The sequence below is a fragment of the Ceratotherium simum genome, chromosome 10 (assembly GCF_057802395.1).
Source record: "Ceratotherium simum simum isolate JZ-2026a chromosome 10, ASM5780239v1, whole genome shotgun sequence".
NCBI classification, from domain to species: domain Eukaryota; kingdom Metazoa; phylum Chordata; class Mammalia; order Perissodactyla; family Rhinocerotidae; genus Ceratotherium; species Ceratotherium simum.
Genome location: NC_141909.1, coordinates 7,103,556 through 7,122,282, shown reverse-complemented (window position 1 = coordinate 7,122,282; position 18,727 = coordinate 7,103,556). Strand labels below are relative to the sequence as shown.

The 18,727-nt window shown below is 35.9% G+C and overlaps 1 long non-coding RNA gene across 1 annotated transcript in view; it reads right to left on the bottom strand.

The window, feature by feature from the left end:
* The window catches only part of LOC147916049 (uncharacterized), a 100,409-nt gene extending 98,017 nt beyond the window's left edge, over positions 1–2,392 (bottom strand). The window contains exon 1 of the long non-coding RNA XR_015553372.1: positions 1,252–2,392. This is a non-coding gene — a long non-coding RNA (uncharacterized LOC147916049). The remainder of the gene's footprint in view (positions 1–1,251) is intronic.
* Positions 2,393–18,727: the final 16,335 nt, after the last annotated feature.

Here is an 18,727-nt window from a genome sequence, read left to right as displayed (position 1 = left end):
TATCCTACGCTGTAACAATAATATCTTACATGAACCTTCCTGAACAGACCAAACTCCTGCAAATGTGCTATTTCTTAGTCATTATAAAAATACTTACTTATCCTTTTTGAAATCTTAGAGCATCTCCTGACCCCATCCCTTTTCCTGGGCAGAAGCTAATATTCTCTGCTAGATTCTCAGAAAGAATTCTATATATTCCTTTTTTATAGCTCTTATAACATTTTTTTTTAATAGCTGATTGTTTCCAAAAACTAAATGTGTCTTTCTTGAAGGGAGTGCTGTTTTCTTGTTCATCTTTATGTTCTCAGTGCCTTCTGGAGAATCTCAGACCATGTGGGCAGTCCACATACATTTAGTGGTACATACAGTTTCTGATTTTGGTGAGCTGTTGATCATTGTCACACAACAGTCATGCGCTGTGTAATGACATTTTGATCAATGATGGACCACATATACGATGGTGGTCCCCTAAGATTAGTACCACATAGCCTAGGTGTGTAGTAGCCTATACCATCTAGGTTTGTGTAAGTACGCTCTATGATGTTTGCACAATGACGAAATTGTCTAACGACGCCTTTCTTAGAATTTATCCCCATTGATGCGTGACGGTACTAACATAACTTCCTTTTATCTTCCCTCCAGAGATCTCACATTCCCTAGGAATAGGAGATTCATTGAAGTGCCAAGATACCTCTAAAGGCCTCCTCTAACTGCATGTAGCAAGTTAAGATCCTTGACATAAATCCCTTCTTGCATAACAGAACTTGGAACTGAGTCATATAATGCTTTCAAGATTGAGACAGACTGGGATAGAGACTCTGTGGTCAGTGTTATTTAATTTAATTAGCTTAATTGATACTCACAATAACTCTGTGAAATAGATGGTCTTATTATTCTAATTTCATCATTATTAAAATATCTTTTATGTAGTCATAGTTGATCATTAGCAAAGATTTACAACATGCAGACTCCAAAATTCTCTACATGGGAACAATCCATGAATTGATGTAGTTGTTATCTTTGAAAAGCAATTTTTCATCTCTTCCAACTGGATTCTCACATATCTTTTCCACCACCCCTTGGAAATCACTGATCTGCTCCATGGAGCATCTGGTATTTAGTGACAAGAGAGTGGATCCAGTGAAAAGTCACATTCTTATATTACCAGGTTTTGCCAACCAGTAGCCATAATCTACCAGCTATTCTCAAAGCCATAATTAGAACTTTCAAAATTAAGTATCATAGCCATACATCTCTTTCTTTCTTTCCCCTTCTCCATCAGGCACTTGAGATTCCAGAGAGAGAGAAGGCTGCCAGCACTGCTCCTTGAATCCATCTTCTTATCCGCTCAGATACTTACATGTCTCAAGTTCACTGTCAAAGTTTAAGTGAGAAAAAATTAGCTTTTCATCCCAGAAAATCTGAGAATGTTTATTCTAATCACAGGTTCATACCAGGCACAAGTAGTTATTTCAAACTACTATTTGGAAGGTCATGCTCCTAGTTAAAATTGTCTTGCTTATTGTCTCAACACTATATCTAAAAATCATTACATCTTGTGCTATTGTGGTGAGACTTTTAAATCTTCAAGAATTCTTTTTAAAAATAACTAATAGCCCTTCGAGTATTAATCCATTGTCTGTTACTTGTACTTTAATTGGGTGTTAGTTCATTAGGTCACTTTCCAGAGTTGTCACAGACCAGATCAAAGCAGAGAAGAATGGCTCAGAGGTACCTGGATAGGAACAAGGATGATAGACCCAGGTATAACATCATAATGAGGTACCTATGCTGCTTCTGGAAGTAAAGGAAGGATAGCAGTATTTATCAAATGTCTATTTATCGAGTGTCTAGAGTAGTAGCCAGGCACTACTCTAGGCAATTTATATATGTCACTCATTTAATTCAACATCCTAAGAGTAAGTGCACTATCTTGATTTTATAAATGAGATAACTTGGGCCTAAAAAGTTTAAGTATCTTGCCCACAGAAACAGAGTTAAGATAAATATTGGTACCAGAATTCAACTTGGGGATATGAGATTCTGAAACATACACTTTTGCTAAGGTCTATGGGTCCCTGGACAAGGAGTAATCAGGTGCCAGTGGTAAGAACAGCCTATCAGCCTCTCTTTATAAAGAGAGGATGCCATGCCTTTTTTTCTTCAACAAATACCTATTAAGCACCTACTGTATGCCAGGCACTTTTTCAGTTACTTGGGATATACTTGTAAGCAAAATTGAAAAGTCCTTATTTTATTTTTTGCTGAGGAAGATTGGCCCTGAGCTAACATCTGTGCTAATCTTCCTCTATTTTGTACCTAGGTCACTGCCACAGCATGGCCATTGAGAAACAGTGTAGGTCTGCGCCTGGGAACTGAACCTGGGCCACTGAAGTTGAACATGCCAAACTTAACCACTAGGCCATGGGGCCAGACCCTGAAAAGTCCTTATTCTTATTAACGTTATATAATAGTGAGAGTGCATTTGGTTTTATTTCTATGCTTTCTACTCTGTCTATAAATATTTTCAATATTGGCAAAAATATACCACATTGTATACTTTCTAGTGTGCATATTTGAAAAACTATATATGTACTCCACAACAGGTAAACAAATAGATGTACTTGTGTTTAAATTTTTAAGAAAAATTTTCCCCTGTGAAAGAGCCATGAAGAGCATACACATTGACCAATTGAACTAAAAATATCAAATAAACTGTTAACACCTACAGAGCTTAGCATGAACATTGAATTTTCAAGCATGTTAAATAGTGCAGTGCCTTATATATGCTAAAAACTTGTTTAAGTATGTGCATTTGCAGACATCTTAGCTGAGTCACTAATGGATTTTAAGGTATTTTTAAAGTTATTGAATAAATATTTCATCTCACAGTTGCATGTAACCAAATACATGTCTACCTCTGTTATGATGGTAGTAATTGATGCATCAAATTATAATTGTTTTCCAACTTAGGGGAAATTTTTTTGAGCAACAGAAGCTATGATGAAAGTCCCATCTCCAATTTGCATTTCCTAATTTTTGGTGTAGTTAGTTTTTTTGAAAGAACTTAGCACATAAAATTTATGCTAAGCTACTATCACTATATGAACGAGAAATACATGGTTTTATTTAAGTTAACATTTCTACTGATCTGAATAACTCCTTTATGTTCATTCCTTTAGCCCTTCCCTGGAATAAAGAATAAGAAAATGGTATAAGTGAATGACGTCAGCAACACAGCAGAGTGAGTTATTCCCTTTGTCTCCCCCCTCTGAATTACAACTAAACGGACATTCATTGACCAATGGAGGATACCCACACAGCACAACAGGCTGCCTGAAAGACCCACACAGCCATGCATCTGAAGGTGGATGGACCAAATCCCTGGGAAGCAGCGGAGATAGGTGAGCACACCCTCCCCCTCCCTGGCAGCAGTGAGCTAGACCACGGAGCCTTACACAGCAGCTGGAAAAACTCTAAGAGGAGGGGAAGACAGGCCAGCCTGCACACGATCACTATGCCAGCCTATGGGAGTGCCCACTGTGCTGCAGCAGCCACACCAGTTGGAAGGCTCCCCACTGAGAGGTTGCAGCTCAACCATGCAAAGGGGCCCCTGCTCATGAAGCACAGCAGCTGGCGTGATGTTAAGAGGAGGTAGGGGCAACCCAGCATGTGCACAAATGCTATTCTGGCCTGTGGGGTGCCCGCCATGCCATGGCGGCCCTGACAGTGGGTACGCTCCCCACCAAGTGGCCGTGACTTGGCCCCCACAAAGGTGTCCTGCCCACCAAGCACAGTGGCTCACCCAAACCAGCAGCAAGCACAGTGCTGGCTCACGCCTGTGCAACCTGCCTGCTGGGCACAGAGGCACAGAGGTGCCACCCTCACGAGAGTGACCCACTGAGCAGCTGCCAGTGGTATGGGTATGGCCACCCCATGCAAATGCGAGGCAGCCATACCCACACAGCTCCCAGCAGACAGGGCAGGATCAGAAACACAGATCCCGCTTCCCCTCAGCAGTGGCAGATGGAATCTGCAACCTGATGCTACCACAAATGTGCCAGCAAAGGTTCAGTTCATCAAATACCATGAAAAACCACAGTAACACTTCAGAGCAGAAGGAAAATGACAAATCTCCAGAAACCAATCCTGAAGTCACAGAAATTTACAATGTAAATGACAGAGAATTCAAAATAGTTGTCATAAAGAAACTCAATGAGTTACAAGAAACTCAGAAAGACAGTTCAATGAGCTCAGGAATAAAATTAATGAGCAGAAGGAATACTTCACCAGACAGACTAAAACTATAAAAAACCCAAACATAAATTCTGGATATGAAGAACACAATTAATGAGATAAAAAATAATCTAGAATCCTTAAAAAATAGAGCTGACATTATGGAGGACAGAATTAGTGATTTAGAGGATAGAAATATAGAAATGCTACAGGTGGAGGAGAGAGAACTAAATGACAAAAAAAATGAAGAAAATCTTTGAGAAATATCCAACTCAATTAGGAAATGCAACATAAGTATTATAGGTATTCCAGATGGAGAAGACAGGGAGAAAGGAGCAGAGAGCTTGTTCAAAGAAATAATAGCTGAGAACTTCCCAAACCTGGGGAAGGAACTGGACTTACAAGCACATGAAGCTAATAGAACTCCTAATTACATCAATGCAAAAAGACATTCTCCAAGGCATATAATAGTAAAACTGCCAAAAGTCAATGACAGAAAAAATATTAAGAGCAGCAAGGCTGAAGAAAATAACCTACAAAGGAATCCCTATCACACTTTCAGTGGATTTCTTAGTAGAAACTTTACAGGCTAGGAGAGAATGAAATGATATATTCAGAATACTGAAAGACAAAAACTTTCAGCCAAGAATACTCTATCCAGTGAAACTATCCTTCAGATATAATGGAGAAATAAAAGCTTTCCCAGATAAACACAAGCTGAGGGAATTCATCACCATTAGACCTCCCATATAAGAATTGATGAAGGAAGCCCTCATACCTGAAACAAAGAGGCAAAGGTCTACAAAAGCTTTGAGCAAGAGATAAATAGACAGACAAAATCAGAAACTTGCAGCTCTCTATGAGAACAGTTTAGCAAACACTTAATTATAACATAAAAGATAAAGGGAAAGAAAGCATAAAAAATACCTATAAACTCTTCAATTTAGACACAAATTCACAACACAAAACAGAATAATTTGTGACAACAATAACTCAGAAGGGAAGAGGTAAGGGATGGAATCTACTTAGGCTAGTGGAGATTATTGGCTATCAGAAAATGGACTATCTTATCTACAAAATCTTTTATACAAACCTAATAGTAACCACTAAACAAAAAATCAGAGCAGAGCCACAATACATAAATAAAGAGAAAATGGAGAAAACCATAAAAGAACACCACCAAACTGGTGGTGAGGGATACAAGGGAAGAGAAACAATGGAAATATAGAACAAACAGAAAACAAGAAATAAGATGGCAGTATTAAGCCATCATATATCAATAATCACTCTAAATGTAAATGGATTGAATTATCCAATCAAAAGACATATAGAGTAGCAGGATGGATTAAAAAACTTGACAGAACAACATGCTGCCTCCAGGAAACACATCTCAGCTCTAAAGACAAACATAGGCTCAGAGTGAAGTGATGGAAGATGATACTCCAAGTAAATGGCAAACAAAAGAAAGTAAGTGTCGCTATACTTATATCTGACAAGGCAGTCTTCAAGATAAAAAAGACAACAAGAGACAAAGAAGGGAAGTATATAATGATAAAACGGACATTCCACCAAGAGGACGTAACACTTATGAATATATATGCACCTAACACAGGAGCACCAAAATATATAAAGCAACTATTAACAGTCCTAAAGGGAGAAATTAACAGCAACACAATAATAGTAGGAGACCTCAATGCCCCACTTACACCAATGGATAGATAATCCAGACAGAAAGTCAACAGGAAATAGTGGAATTAAATGAAACTCTAGATCAGATGGACTTAATAGATATATATAGAACATTCCATCCAAAAACAGCAGAATACACATTCTTCTCAAGTGCACATGGAACATTCTGAAAGATAGAACATATGTTGGGAAACACGGCAAGTCTCAATAAATTTAAGAATAGTGAAATCATATCAAGCATCTTTTCTAATCATAATGCTATGAAACTAGAAATCAACTACAGGAAAAAAGCTGGGAAAGTCACAAATATGTGGAGATTAAACACCATGCTACTGAACAACCATTGGATCAATGAAGAAATCAAAGGAGAAATCCAAAAATACCTGTAGACAAATGAAAATCAAAATACAACATACCAATTCTTAAGGGATGCAGCAAAAGCAGTTATAAGAGGGAAATTTATTTATAACAGGCCCACCTCAACAAACAAGAAAAATCTCAAATAAGTAATCTTAAACTATACCTAACAGAACTAGAAAAAGAAGAACAAACAAAGCTGAAAGTCAGCAGAAGGAGGGAAATAATAAAAATTAGAGAAGAAATAAATGAAATAGAGACTAAAATAATGGTAGAAAGGATCAATGAAACTAAGAACTGGTTCTTTGAGAAGATAAACAAAATTGACAAACTGTTAGCCAGACTCACAAAGAAAAAAAGGGAGAAGGCTCAAATAAATAAAATTAGAACTGAAAAAGGAGAAATTACAATGGATACCACAGAAATACAAAGGATTATAAGAGAATACTGTGAAAAACTATATCCCAGCAAATTGGATAACCTAGAAGAAATGGATAAATTCTTAGACTCATACAACCTCCCAAAACTGAATCAAGAAGAAATAGAGAATCTGAATAGACCAATCACAAGTAAAGACATTGAAACAGTAATCAAAAACCTCCCAAAAAATAAATGTCCAGGACTGGATGGCTTCTATAGAGATTTCTCCCAAACATTCAAAGAAAATTTAATACCTATCCTTCTCAAACTATTCCACAAAATTGAAGAAGACAAAATGCTTCCTAACTCATTCTGTGAGGCCAACATTACCCTGATACTAAAACCAGAAAAAGACAACACAAAGAAGGAAAATTACAGGCCAATATCATTGATGAACATAGATGCAAATATCCTCAACAAAATATTGGCAAAATGAATACAGCAAAACATTAAAAGGACCATACACCATGATCAAGTGGGATTTATACCAGGGACACAGGGATGGTTCAACATCCAGAAATCAATCAATGTGATACACCACATTAACAAAATGAGGCACAAAAACCACATGATCATCTCAATAGATGCAGAGAAAGCATTTGACAAGATCCAACATCCATTTATGACAAAAACTCTCAATAAAATGGCTATAGAAGGAAAGTACCACAACATAATAAAGGCCGTATATGACAAACCCACAGCCAACATCATACTTAATGGTGAAAAACTAAAGCCATCCCTCTGAGAACAGGATCAAGACAAGAGTGCTCACTCTTGCCACTCCTATTCAACACAGTACTTGAGGTTTGGGCCAGAGTACTTAGGCAAGAAAAATAAATAAAATGTATCCAAATTGGAAAGGAAGAAATGAAACTCTCGCTGTTTGCAGATGACATGATTCTATACATAGAAATCCCTAAAGAATGCACTAGAAAAACATTAGAAATAACCAACAACTACAGCAAAGTTGCAGGGTATAAATGAACTTACAAAAGTCAGTTGGATTTCTATACTCTAACAACGAACTAACAGAGAGAGAAGAATACAATCCCATTTAAACCGCAAGAAAAAGAATAAATTTCTAGGAATAAATTTAACCAAGGAGGTGAAAGACCTATACAATGAAAACAATAAGACATTATTGAAAAAAATTGATGATGACATAAAGAAATGGAAAGATATTCCATGCACATGCATTGGAAGAATTAACATAGTTAGAATGTCCATATTACCTAAAGCAATCTACAATTCAATGCAATCCCAATCAGAATACCAATGACATACTTAATAGAAATAGAACAAAAAAGCCTAAAATTTGCATGGAACAACAAAAGACCCCAAATAACAAAACCAATCCTGAGAACAGAGAACAAAGAACAAAGCTGGAGGTATCACAATCCCAGACATCAAAATATACTACAAAGCTATAGGAATGAAAACAGCTCGGTACTGGCACTAAAACAGACACACAGATCAATGGAACAGAATTGAAAGCCCGGAAATAAAATCACACATCTATGGACAGCTAATCCTCTACAAAGGAGCCAAGAACATACAATGAAGGAAAGTCTCATCAATAAATGGTGCTGGGAAAACTGGACAGCCACATGCAAAAGAATGAAATTAGACCATTATCTCACATCATACACAAAAATTAACTCAAAATGGATTAAAAACTTGAATGTAAGACCTAAAACCATAAAATTCCTAGAGGAAAATATAGGCAGCACACTCTTTGACATCAGTCTTAGCAGCACCTTTTTGAATGCCATGTCTACTCTGGCAAGGGAAACAATGGAAAAAATAAAAAAATGGTACTATATCAGACTAAAAAACTTCTGCAAGGTAAAGGAAATCATGACCAAATGAAAAGACAACCCACCAACTGGGAGAAAATATTTGCAAATCATATATACAACAAGGGGTTAATTTCCAAAATATAAAAAGAACTCATACAACTCAGCAACAAAACAACAAACAACCCAATCAAAAAATGCGCAGAGGGGCCGGCCCGGTGACGCAAGCGGTTAAGTGTGCGCGCTCCGCTGCGGCGGCCCGGGGTTCGCTGGTTTGGATCCCTGGCGTGCACCGACGCACTGCTTGGCAAGCCATGCTGTGGCGGCGTCCCATATAAAGTGGAGGAAGATGGGCACAGATGTTAGGCCAGGGCCGTCTTCCTAAGCAAAAAAAAAAAAAAGAGGAGGATTGGTGGATGTTAGCACAGGGCTGATCTCCTCACAAAAAAAAAAAAAAAAAAAAAAAATTGCGCAGAGGATATGAACAGACATTTCTCCAAAGAAGATATACAGATGGCCAACAGGCACATGAAAAGATGTTCAACATCACTAATTATTAGGGAAATGCAAATCAAAACTACAATGATTTTGTAGGTTAATCACCTTATACCTATCAGAATAGCCACAATTACCAACATAAAAAATAACAAATTTTGGAGAGGATGTGAAGAAAAGAGAACCCTCATACACTGCTGGTGGAAATGCAAACTGGTGCAGTCACTACGGAAAACAGTACGGAGATTTCTCAAAAAATTAAAAATAGAAATACCATACAATCCAGCTACCCCACTACTGAGTATTTATCCAAAGAACTTGAAATCAACAATTCAAAGAGATTTATGCACCTCTATGTTCATTGCAGCATTATTCACAATAGCCAAGATGTGGAAGCAACCCAAGTGTCCATCAACTGATAAATGGATAAAGAAGATGCAGTATATATATACAATGGAATACTACTCTGCCATAAAAAAGACAAAATCGTACCATTTGCAACAACATGGATGGATGGACCTTGAGGGTATTAATGTTAAGCGAAATTAGCAAGACAAAGAAAGATAAACACTGCTTTATTTCACTCATATGTGCAAGATAAACAAACACATGGATAAAAAGAATAGATTAGTGGTTAATAGAGGGGAAGAGAGTGGGTGGGGGTAAAAGGGGTAAAGGGGCGCATATGTATGGTGATGGATAAAAAATAGACTATTGGTGATGTGCATGATGCAGTCGGTACAGAAACTTGTAAATAATAATGTATACCTGAAATTACACAATGTTATAAACCATTGTGACCTCAATAAAATAACTGAAAAAAAAGAAAGAAAATGGTATAAGTACTAGGAAGCCAACCTCAAAAACTAAAAAAAAAATTACATTTAGGAAACTAAATGCATGCCCATGTTTTATTTTTATGCTTCTCTAGTTTACATTGCAAATATTAACTTAAAAACATCATACACCCTCTGAGAGGTAAAATATTTTAGCAAGTGTTTCTAATAAGGCATTCTACATACGTATCAGTAAAATTAACTATTATAGTGAATACATAGAAAGCTAAAGACCACACCCGTTATCAGGTAAGCACTTTTAGCAAATCCACTTATTGGGCTAAGCCTTACACTTTCATTAGCAATCATGCTCATTGCTTTGTTTGAAGTCGTACTCATTATGATTCACTACGATTTGTTAGTTACAAGAAATTTATGATCGAATTGTACAGTTCTATGTAAATGTACAGATCTGACATTTATTAGAGAAGACCACAAACTTTTCATTTTTATAGGCATTAATAACTAAGCTATGGTCTCAGCTAAAGTAAAAAGAAAAGAAGAACACTATCCTTAACCAGAGAACTACAAGTAGGAACGTAATCCATATATAAAGACAAACACTTTACACATTATCAATATAGGCAGAGTTGTTTGATCTTGAAACTGTAGGGAATAGGGGCTTATGTAAGTTCTAGGGCTAAGGCCTGACACGATAAAAACAGTGTTTTAGGAAAGATTTGTCTGACTAATCGGGGAAGGTAGAAGAGCAAAAAAAGACTCAGGGGTCATTAGGTGGCAATTAATGTGATAAAAGAGGTGAGAAGAGCCTGTATGGAGATATTTAGTTGTAAGAGATGCATATCCATCCTTCACATACACAATATTCTTAAAGGATAACAACATTTGGACATTCCGGTACATTTAGTTTAGCTTAGAGAGGCACTAGTCAAATTCACGTACTACTGCCTCCATTTAGCTGGAGACTTAAAAAAAAATTTATCATTAAGATGTTCCACATGTGCTTTTCCAAAGCTTTTGTAGCTAAGCCAATAAACCAATTAGATCAGCCTAAACAAATTCTTAACCTTTTGAGAATTTCCTGTACCTTATGAATGTGTAAACATTTATGGCATTACAAAAATCGTAAGAGTAAAGAAATGCAATTCAGGCATCTGTTTGTCAAATGAAGTTCTCTTAGCTTTCTATTTCCACAAGTTTCATAAAAATTTTCATGGAGAAGTATCAGTAGATGAAAACAAACAAAAAAAATCCATATAGTTGTGTATCTACCATGAGGATAGTAAATTGTTATAAACACTGTAATTCCATTATTTATTAGTTCTAAACATCCATTAATGTGCTATAATTCTATCTGAGAATGCACTACAAAGGTGAAAGAACCAATTTTCTTAGAAAAGGATTCTAGTTATACTAACACACATACTTATGTCTATATCTTCATAGCTCTTGTAAAAGAAAGATTTGATTAAAGAGTGTTCTTTCTAACAAAGATAAATCAACCAGTCCAGAATGAAAAAAAATAATCTTCAAATTAAGCATTAAAAAACCCCTCTATTTGTTCTGGGATTTACATTTTAACAAAGTATCACTATTTACATAATTTCTAGTCAGGATGATGGTGACAAGAATGAATATTTCTGTCTTGGCAATGAGAATGACTTGGGTTCCCAAAAGAAATAGTTTAAAGGGCACACTATAGACAAATACCCACTATTTATCAATATGGGACATTGACTTTTAAGCGTTTCCCTCATCTTCCCTCTCTGGCCCCCCCTACATCACCACCATCACCACCAACCAGAGGTAGGGCCTGATGCATCACACTGCACATATAACATCTTCCTGAAGCCTTGTTTTTACCCTAAAAATTTACGTGAATTTCAAATATTCTGCCATAATGTGTCCATATTCATTTTTCTCACCTCCAAATCTCCCAGGAAGATGTAGCTTGTTGATCATGTGGCTTTGAGGACACTGACACACTATGTCACATACTGCCAGCTCAGCTAAAGAATAACTTCTATAATGTCAAAATATCACACCCCAATAGACTCAAGTAGGTGCAAAGAGAGTATTCAGCCCCAAACCTTTATTCCTCTGCCTGTTACCTTAATACCCACTTATCCTTCTGGTAGAGGATGGGAAAAATATTAGGAAGTGACTCTCAAGGGGAGGAGACCCTCATCCTTTTAGCTCATCATACACGTGGACTTCCTAGAGAGAAAAGAGCGGATCAACGCAATCCAAAAGGAAGAGCCAAGAGGATAAGACCCAAAAAGAAGAACAAGAGTTGGCCTACTATGTCCGTAAAAAACTTTTGATTTCTCTCCATTCTTCCTTTTCAATTCTCACTTCTTACCTCTCTAGCCATTAGTGTTCTTGGCCTTGACTCGTTAAGATGCTTCTCTTTAGGGATTAAGGTGGAACCTGTTCCTCCTAGAGGTTGGATTCTGATCACTATCATTCTCCCACATTTTGAACTTTCTTCTGTTAACACAGGGAGCTTCACAATTAACCACAGATATTGTTTTCAACAACAGGGAAATTAGCATGATACGACAACAGTCCTATCTGGAACCTTAGGAGATTAATTCTCCATCACTGCCACTTTTTCCACAAATCAACCTGGGGTCAATAGATAACTCAGACCCTTAAGGTCTTCTGATTTTCTCCTTTCAGGTACATCTAGAAGTTACTGAATTGGATCAGGTCATTGCTTTGATAATTTTTCCACCAGCCCTGTTGTACATTCCACAAAGAAATCTCTCTCTATTTATTTGCCATCTTGAGTCGTGATGTTGTACTACCAAGTACATTAGACAGTTTATGGAATGCATGATAGATAATCAAAGCTATCCAATCCCAGTGAAACAAAGAATCTCATAACATCTCTGAGGGATGAGTCACTATATTTACTACCATTTAAGGATCAACAAACTCAGAAGTTAATTCAATTACCTGAGGGCATCCAGGTAATGGGTTGAAGAGCCGGAATTCAAATCCAAGTCTGATTGACCCGCAAAGGGAAGTCCTTGATGATTACACTGTCCTGTATCCTTCCCTTTAGCACCCATCCCAGAGAATTTAAATTTTTAAATTTCCTTTTCCAATGTGTCTAACATTCTTTCAATTCCTCTCTCCCCAACAATTTAAGTAAATAAAAAAACAAAATAATAAAAAAAGAGATCATCTATTAAGAAAGAAGAAAACTAAGTAAACCTCCCTACGATTTGAATATTTCTCATTATTTTAAATTTATTTTCTGAAAACCATTTGGTAAGAAAAAAAATTACCAAAAGGTTCTAGCATTTGGCAATACTACTTAAAAATATTCTCCCCATGTTCACTATAAGAAGATAGTGCATTGTTGCTTAAGTGTATTCCTATCTTGAAATTACAGTTTAACGTGTCTTTTCTGTAACATAAAATCCAGAATTCCAAGGTTATTTTTAGTTATACTTTTAAAGTTACAAGAAGTTTAGAGATAGCTTAGGGAAAAATTGATGAAAATTTGTTTAAAGAAACCACTGACAATAATCAATAAAAGGACTAGGGGGCAGGCGTATGTGTGGTCAGAGAGAGTTTAACTGAAACAAAAGCTCTGCAAGAAAGTGAGGGAGGCGACTTGCCCTTCAATAATGCTGACCAAAAACTCCCAGCATCATTAGTCAGAATTGTGGCTGACTGGCTAACGCCTTACAAAAACCTAGAAGTTCTGTCAAATCAAAGTTGAAGTGCGCTAAATAGACTTAGAAAAGAAGAAAAATACTGCTTTCATCATTAAAAACATTATTTTCAAATAATAGCTTTCAATGGGTCACATAGCAATTTCCTAAGCACCAGATTCTTTTAGGACAATATCTTATTATTTTTGTTGTTGGTTTTATCATCATCACTATTGTCATCATTGCCATCATCTTAGCCATCTTGTGGTACTTTTTTCAATTATCCTTTGGTTCACCTCACATGGAACTTGTTCAGAGTGATGCATTATGGTTAAGATATTCCTTGTATATTACCATGTGGGTTGTTGCAATAACAGTAGGAACTTGTTCAGAGTGATGCATTATGGTTAAGAAATTCCTTGTATATTAACATGTGGGTTGTTGCAATAACAGTAGTTACATTCTCCATAATTTTCAATTATATAGTTAAATTATATATATATATATATATCATATAGTTATATAATATAGTAGTTATATAACACTAGAGAAAGGAAGACAAAGAACGTCTACTCTTTTTTGAAAAAAGTGACAAAAATAATATAGAACTTTGAATTTTAATTTTATATATATTTATGATCATGTTCTTGTGTCATTGCTTCAGTCTTTAAAATCTTTCTTTCAATGTGTATTCATATATGTTTGAGTAATTCCAAATTAGCTATTTACGTTTTACAGATTGAGTTTATATTTTCTTTCTCCAAAAATAAAAATTCAAATGTCATGGTCTATTTTTATTAGAAAGAATTTCCTAAACTTATTGGGTCTAGCAATTAAGAAACAAATTGCTTATATAGTAGTATATCCAAGAGCCTTTGTATGGGAAAAATAAAGATTTGTCTTATTTCTTATTTACAATTTCTTAACCCCACTCATACAAACAGACATGACCTACAATATATCTTAAAGTAAGTGGAGCACATAATGTGTGTGTGTACACATGCATATATATATGTATATATTTGTTTTTAATTTGTTATACGTTTGCCTGTTTGAGACAGTTCACTCTCAATTACTAGCTCACTGCATTAACAGACTGAAGACTTATTCATAAGGAAATGCATTACGTATATCCTCTACACAGTGATGGCAACTGTAGGCAGTCTTTGGATATACTTATGTTACAAAGAACCCTTGGTGTGTAAACGGAATACATCGTTCAACCAGTTTAAGGAAAATATATATGAAACAATATGTTTTCCATAAACATGTTTTTTGTAATATTGGAAATGTAGCTAACATATTTGCAACATGCCCCCATATCTTTCTTATTCAATTGCCGGAACTTGAAGTTGAACAGAATTAAAAAATAAGGCTGAATCACAAAGCAATATGAGGTGAGGGGAACTGAATGCAGTATTGTGCTTCAAAATTTGTGTAGAAAGATTATATGACAAACAGAATAATTCCAAGTTATATTAACCTATACATTTTTAGCTTTCTCAATTCTAAACTAAAACTAAACAAATGTGGCTGTTTTTCCCCTACAGTTCTATAATAGCTCACGCATAAATCTTGCTGTTTACCCAAGAACCTGTTCATAAGTAGACAAATATGTCTAAAGGTAAGATTCCAAGGTGAGTTGGAGAAAATGACACGTAAAACTCTAAACAACCCAGATGGTCCATCAACAGTTAATTAAGCAGCAGGCCCTGACACAGCTATGAAGTTGTGAACCCAAAGGCTGCAGTCAATTCTAGGGTCCTATAAAGAGGAAACCAAAACTTTTTGGGATCTGTCATCAGGGCTCTGTGACATCATTGGGAAAAGTAGACAGTAGTGCACACACCTTCCCATTCAAACACCCAAACCACAGTACAGATGAGAAGAATAACGACAAGAGAAGAGACTGAATGACTTGCGATATGGATAATGAGATATAAAGTCTTCAGCACAGATCTTTAGTCTTTTCAACAACTTGAATCTTGCTTCATGCACCTGGGATTAAAAATCATTAGCCTCTCCTATCTGTTCATATAATTATATAAAACAGGAGTGAGGTCCATGTCCTATGCTTAGATATCCTTGTCTAAACTCATTGGCCTCTGGGAGCCCCCCAAACATTTAGAGTAAATGCTATGATATGAGGAACGGTACTTAGTAATAACCAAGGCAATATTTCATAATAACCAAGGCAAACTGGTTCTGTGTGAAAATACGCAAGTTACTTCAGCTCTCTGAGCCTTGAGTTCTCCATCAGTAAAATGGTGTTATTAGCACTGTGGTATAGATAGAAACGTGAGGATGAAACGAGATAACCCATGTGAGAACAGAGGCACAGTGAGACACACACTATAGTTGCAGAAAAAAATATTAGCTTCTGCAGTGATGATGATGATGTTGTCTTCCTCCATTTCAGTTGCTAATATATTATATCATTTAGTAAATAAATTAGTACCTGGCCCATAACAGGCATTCAATAAATACATGCTGAAAGAATCAGTGAATGTAACAGCATAATTCTGTGGGATGGATACTTATATCACCAGAATCATTCACAAAGAATAAGGCTCATTCTCAGGAGTTAAATGCATAATCTCACCCAGCTAGTAACCAATCTAAGTGCGTGAGCAGAGACGTCCCCACTGTGTCCTGTAGTTCCATCACAATGTCAATCCACTGTTATTATGGTTCTCACTTGATCAACACAGCAAACCTGTGAGGCAGACAGAGCAGGTCTTTTAATCTCAAATGCAGATGAGTTAACTGATGGCCAAAGAGATTGAGCATTTTGCCGATGATCGTATGTACGTCTCGGGTAAATGGACTGTAGGATGATTTTAGTGATGTGAGTGAGGGAAGGCAGAAGAATTTTGCTCTAGCCTCGGGATTTCCACAGTCTAAGTGATGAGCCTAACCCAGTGGACACCTCTGGGCAAACAGGAATGAGAGAAGTGGCATGTTATATTCCCAGACTTCATTATGGATGTCGTTTGGCCTTAGCTCGTGACCCAATGACCCATGCTATAAAGAGGTCTTTGTTCCTCACCACTGCCTACCACTGTGAATATTGTATTTGCGCTTTGAAAAGTACACCATTGTGTACGTAAATACAGCTTCTTTCCTTTTATTTATTTTTTACATTCCGTTGGAAGAGTAACATAAGATGTGACAAACATTATGAATGTTGCTTTCCTAGTGAAAACTTTTTTCACAATGACTTTGATGCAACAGAACATGATTCTTTAAAACACATTATGATTGCCAAATGTGGGTGAGAAACAAGAGGCAGCACTGTCTACCTCGTCACAAATTCTTTCTTCTAGCATATATTTGAAGACAGAATATCTTTGGTTTCAAAAAGACATATTGATAATAAAATTAATAAATAAAAATAATAAAGACTAACTTGTCTTGGTGCAGTTAATATGCATCAGACATGCCCTGAACAATTTACTCCTCACACACGGTTGTCGGTTGAGACCTTGCTCTCAGGCACACAGCTAATGGGGAGCAGAGCTGGGGGTTGAACGCAGGTGGTCTCATTCAGAGTCTGTGTTCTCATCAGTGGTTAAAGCACAGAGGCCACGTTTCACAGGTACTTAAGGATGCCAATCACTCTTTTAGGTGCAGACAGTTTGGCAGATAAAGTACCTTCATGCCTTCATGAAGCCAAACAATGTCTGCTAGCAGCTTTTACAAGAGATTGCTATAAAATATAGCCATAGGTGGAACACCACTGCATTTTTTTTTTTTTTGTAAAAGTGCTTTTGAAGACAGTCTTCACAGTGACAGTCAATATTCCTTATTAAAAATGTGGGAAAACTGAGATTAGACAAAATGTTGTCTCTCCTGATTAATTAATATACTTCCTTTTATTAGAAAAGAGGATCCATAAAACCTCTGATTTTCTATTAAAAATTTTTTTCTATTAAAAAAATTTACTCTGGCTCCTAGGAAGCTCTGAGAGAAGCTTTGAGTTAACTGTAGTAGCTTTTCAAAGTGAACGTTTTCTGTACTGATTATTTTCTTCTCTTAGTCTCTATAGCTTGACTCTGTGTTTTCATTTTAATGTAATGCAAGTTGATAAAATGCTATTGCTTTAATGTAAGCATTTTTAGTTTTATAATTTACGTATTTTAGTTTTCACATCTTGAAATAGATCTGGTCTTTCAGAGAAACAACCAAACTAGACTTCAGTGGGTAATTTTCATATACGACTTTGATTGAGTGAATGCTGGAGTCATACGGTTTGCATTACTCACTGGCCGGGACAGACTTATTGTTTTTCAGAACTCCAAGAGGTATAGATGTGGTTGAGAAAAGAATATAATTTTCTCTGTCATCTTTCAGCAGATTCCTCTTATATTTCAAAATTATGCTGAACATGTTACATGAAATCCAGAGATAATAAGACTATTATAAATTAAACTCACACACATAAATCAATCACATTGGATTACAATTATAACCCTTATTCACATCAGACTAATAAAAGATTTGATCTTTGACATATAGCTCTGGGCAAAATTGATCCAAAGTCCTAACTGCAGTATAAAGGCCTTTTGAATAAAAACACAATATGTGAATTGGCTCTTAAGGAAGTCTGGAGAATTATTTGGCTAATTTTATCAAGATAAAAAGATACTCTACAAAACTTGAAAAACCAGAACCTCTTGACTCATTTAAATATTAATATAACACACAGAACATTTAGCATCACATTGCTAAATATTAATATAAAAAGTACAACACAAATGACTATCAAGTGCTTTAGGATCTTATAAATACTATAGATATTCCTTCTAGCTTGGTTGGGTTCTCAATTATTAAAAATATGAGAGACAAAAGTACTTGTTATATTATTTATTCTGTTATGTAATCTGAGAGAAACCTATTTTTAAAAGGGGAAAAGAAAACATTTCACTGGGCATCTAATATTTTTGTTTTCTTTTTTTTCTTCTTCTTACTAAATATTCTTATATTTTCTTGTTTTCTTATTATCATGTATTCTCATTGTTTCTCATTGAGAAAAATAAGGTATCTAATTAATTGAATAAAAAAAGAAAGACAACTTTATTTTTTCTCCATCAATACTCATAGTTCAGTTGAAAAGATACAAATTATAAAATTCTATTACAGACAGTCCTTGACTTAACGACGATTCAACTTACAATTTTTCGACTTTACAACATGTGGAAGCAATATGCATGTGGTAGAAACCGTATGTTGAATTTTGAATTTTGTTCTTTTCCCGGGTTAGCAAATT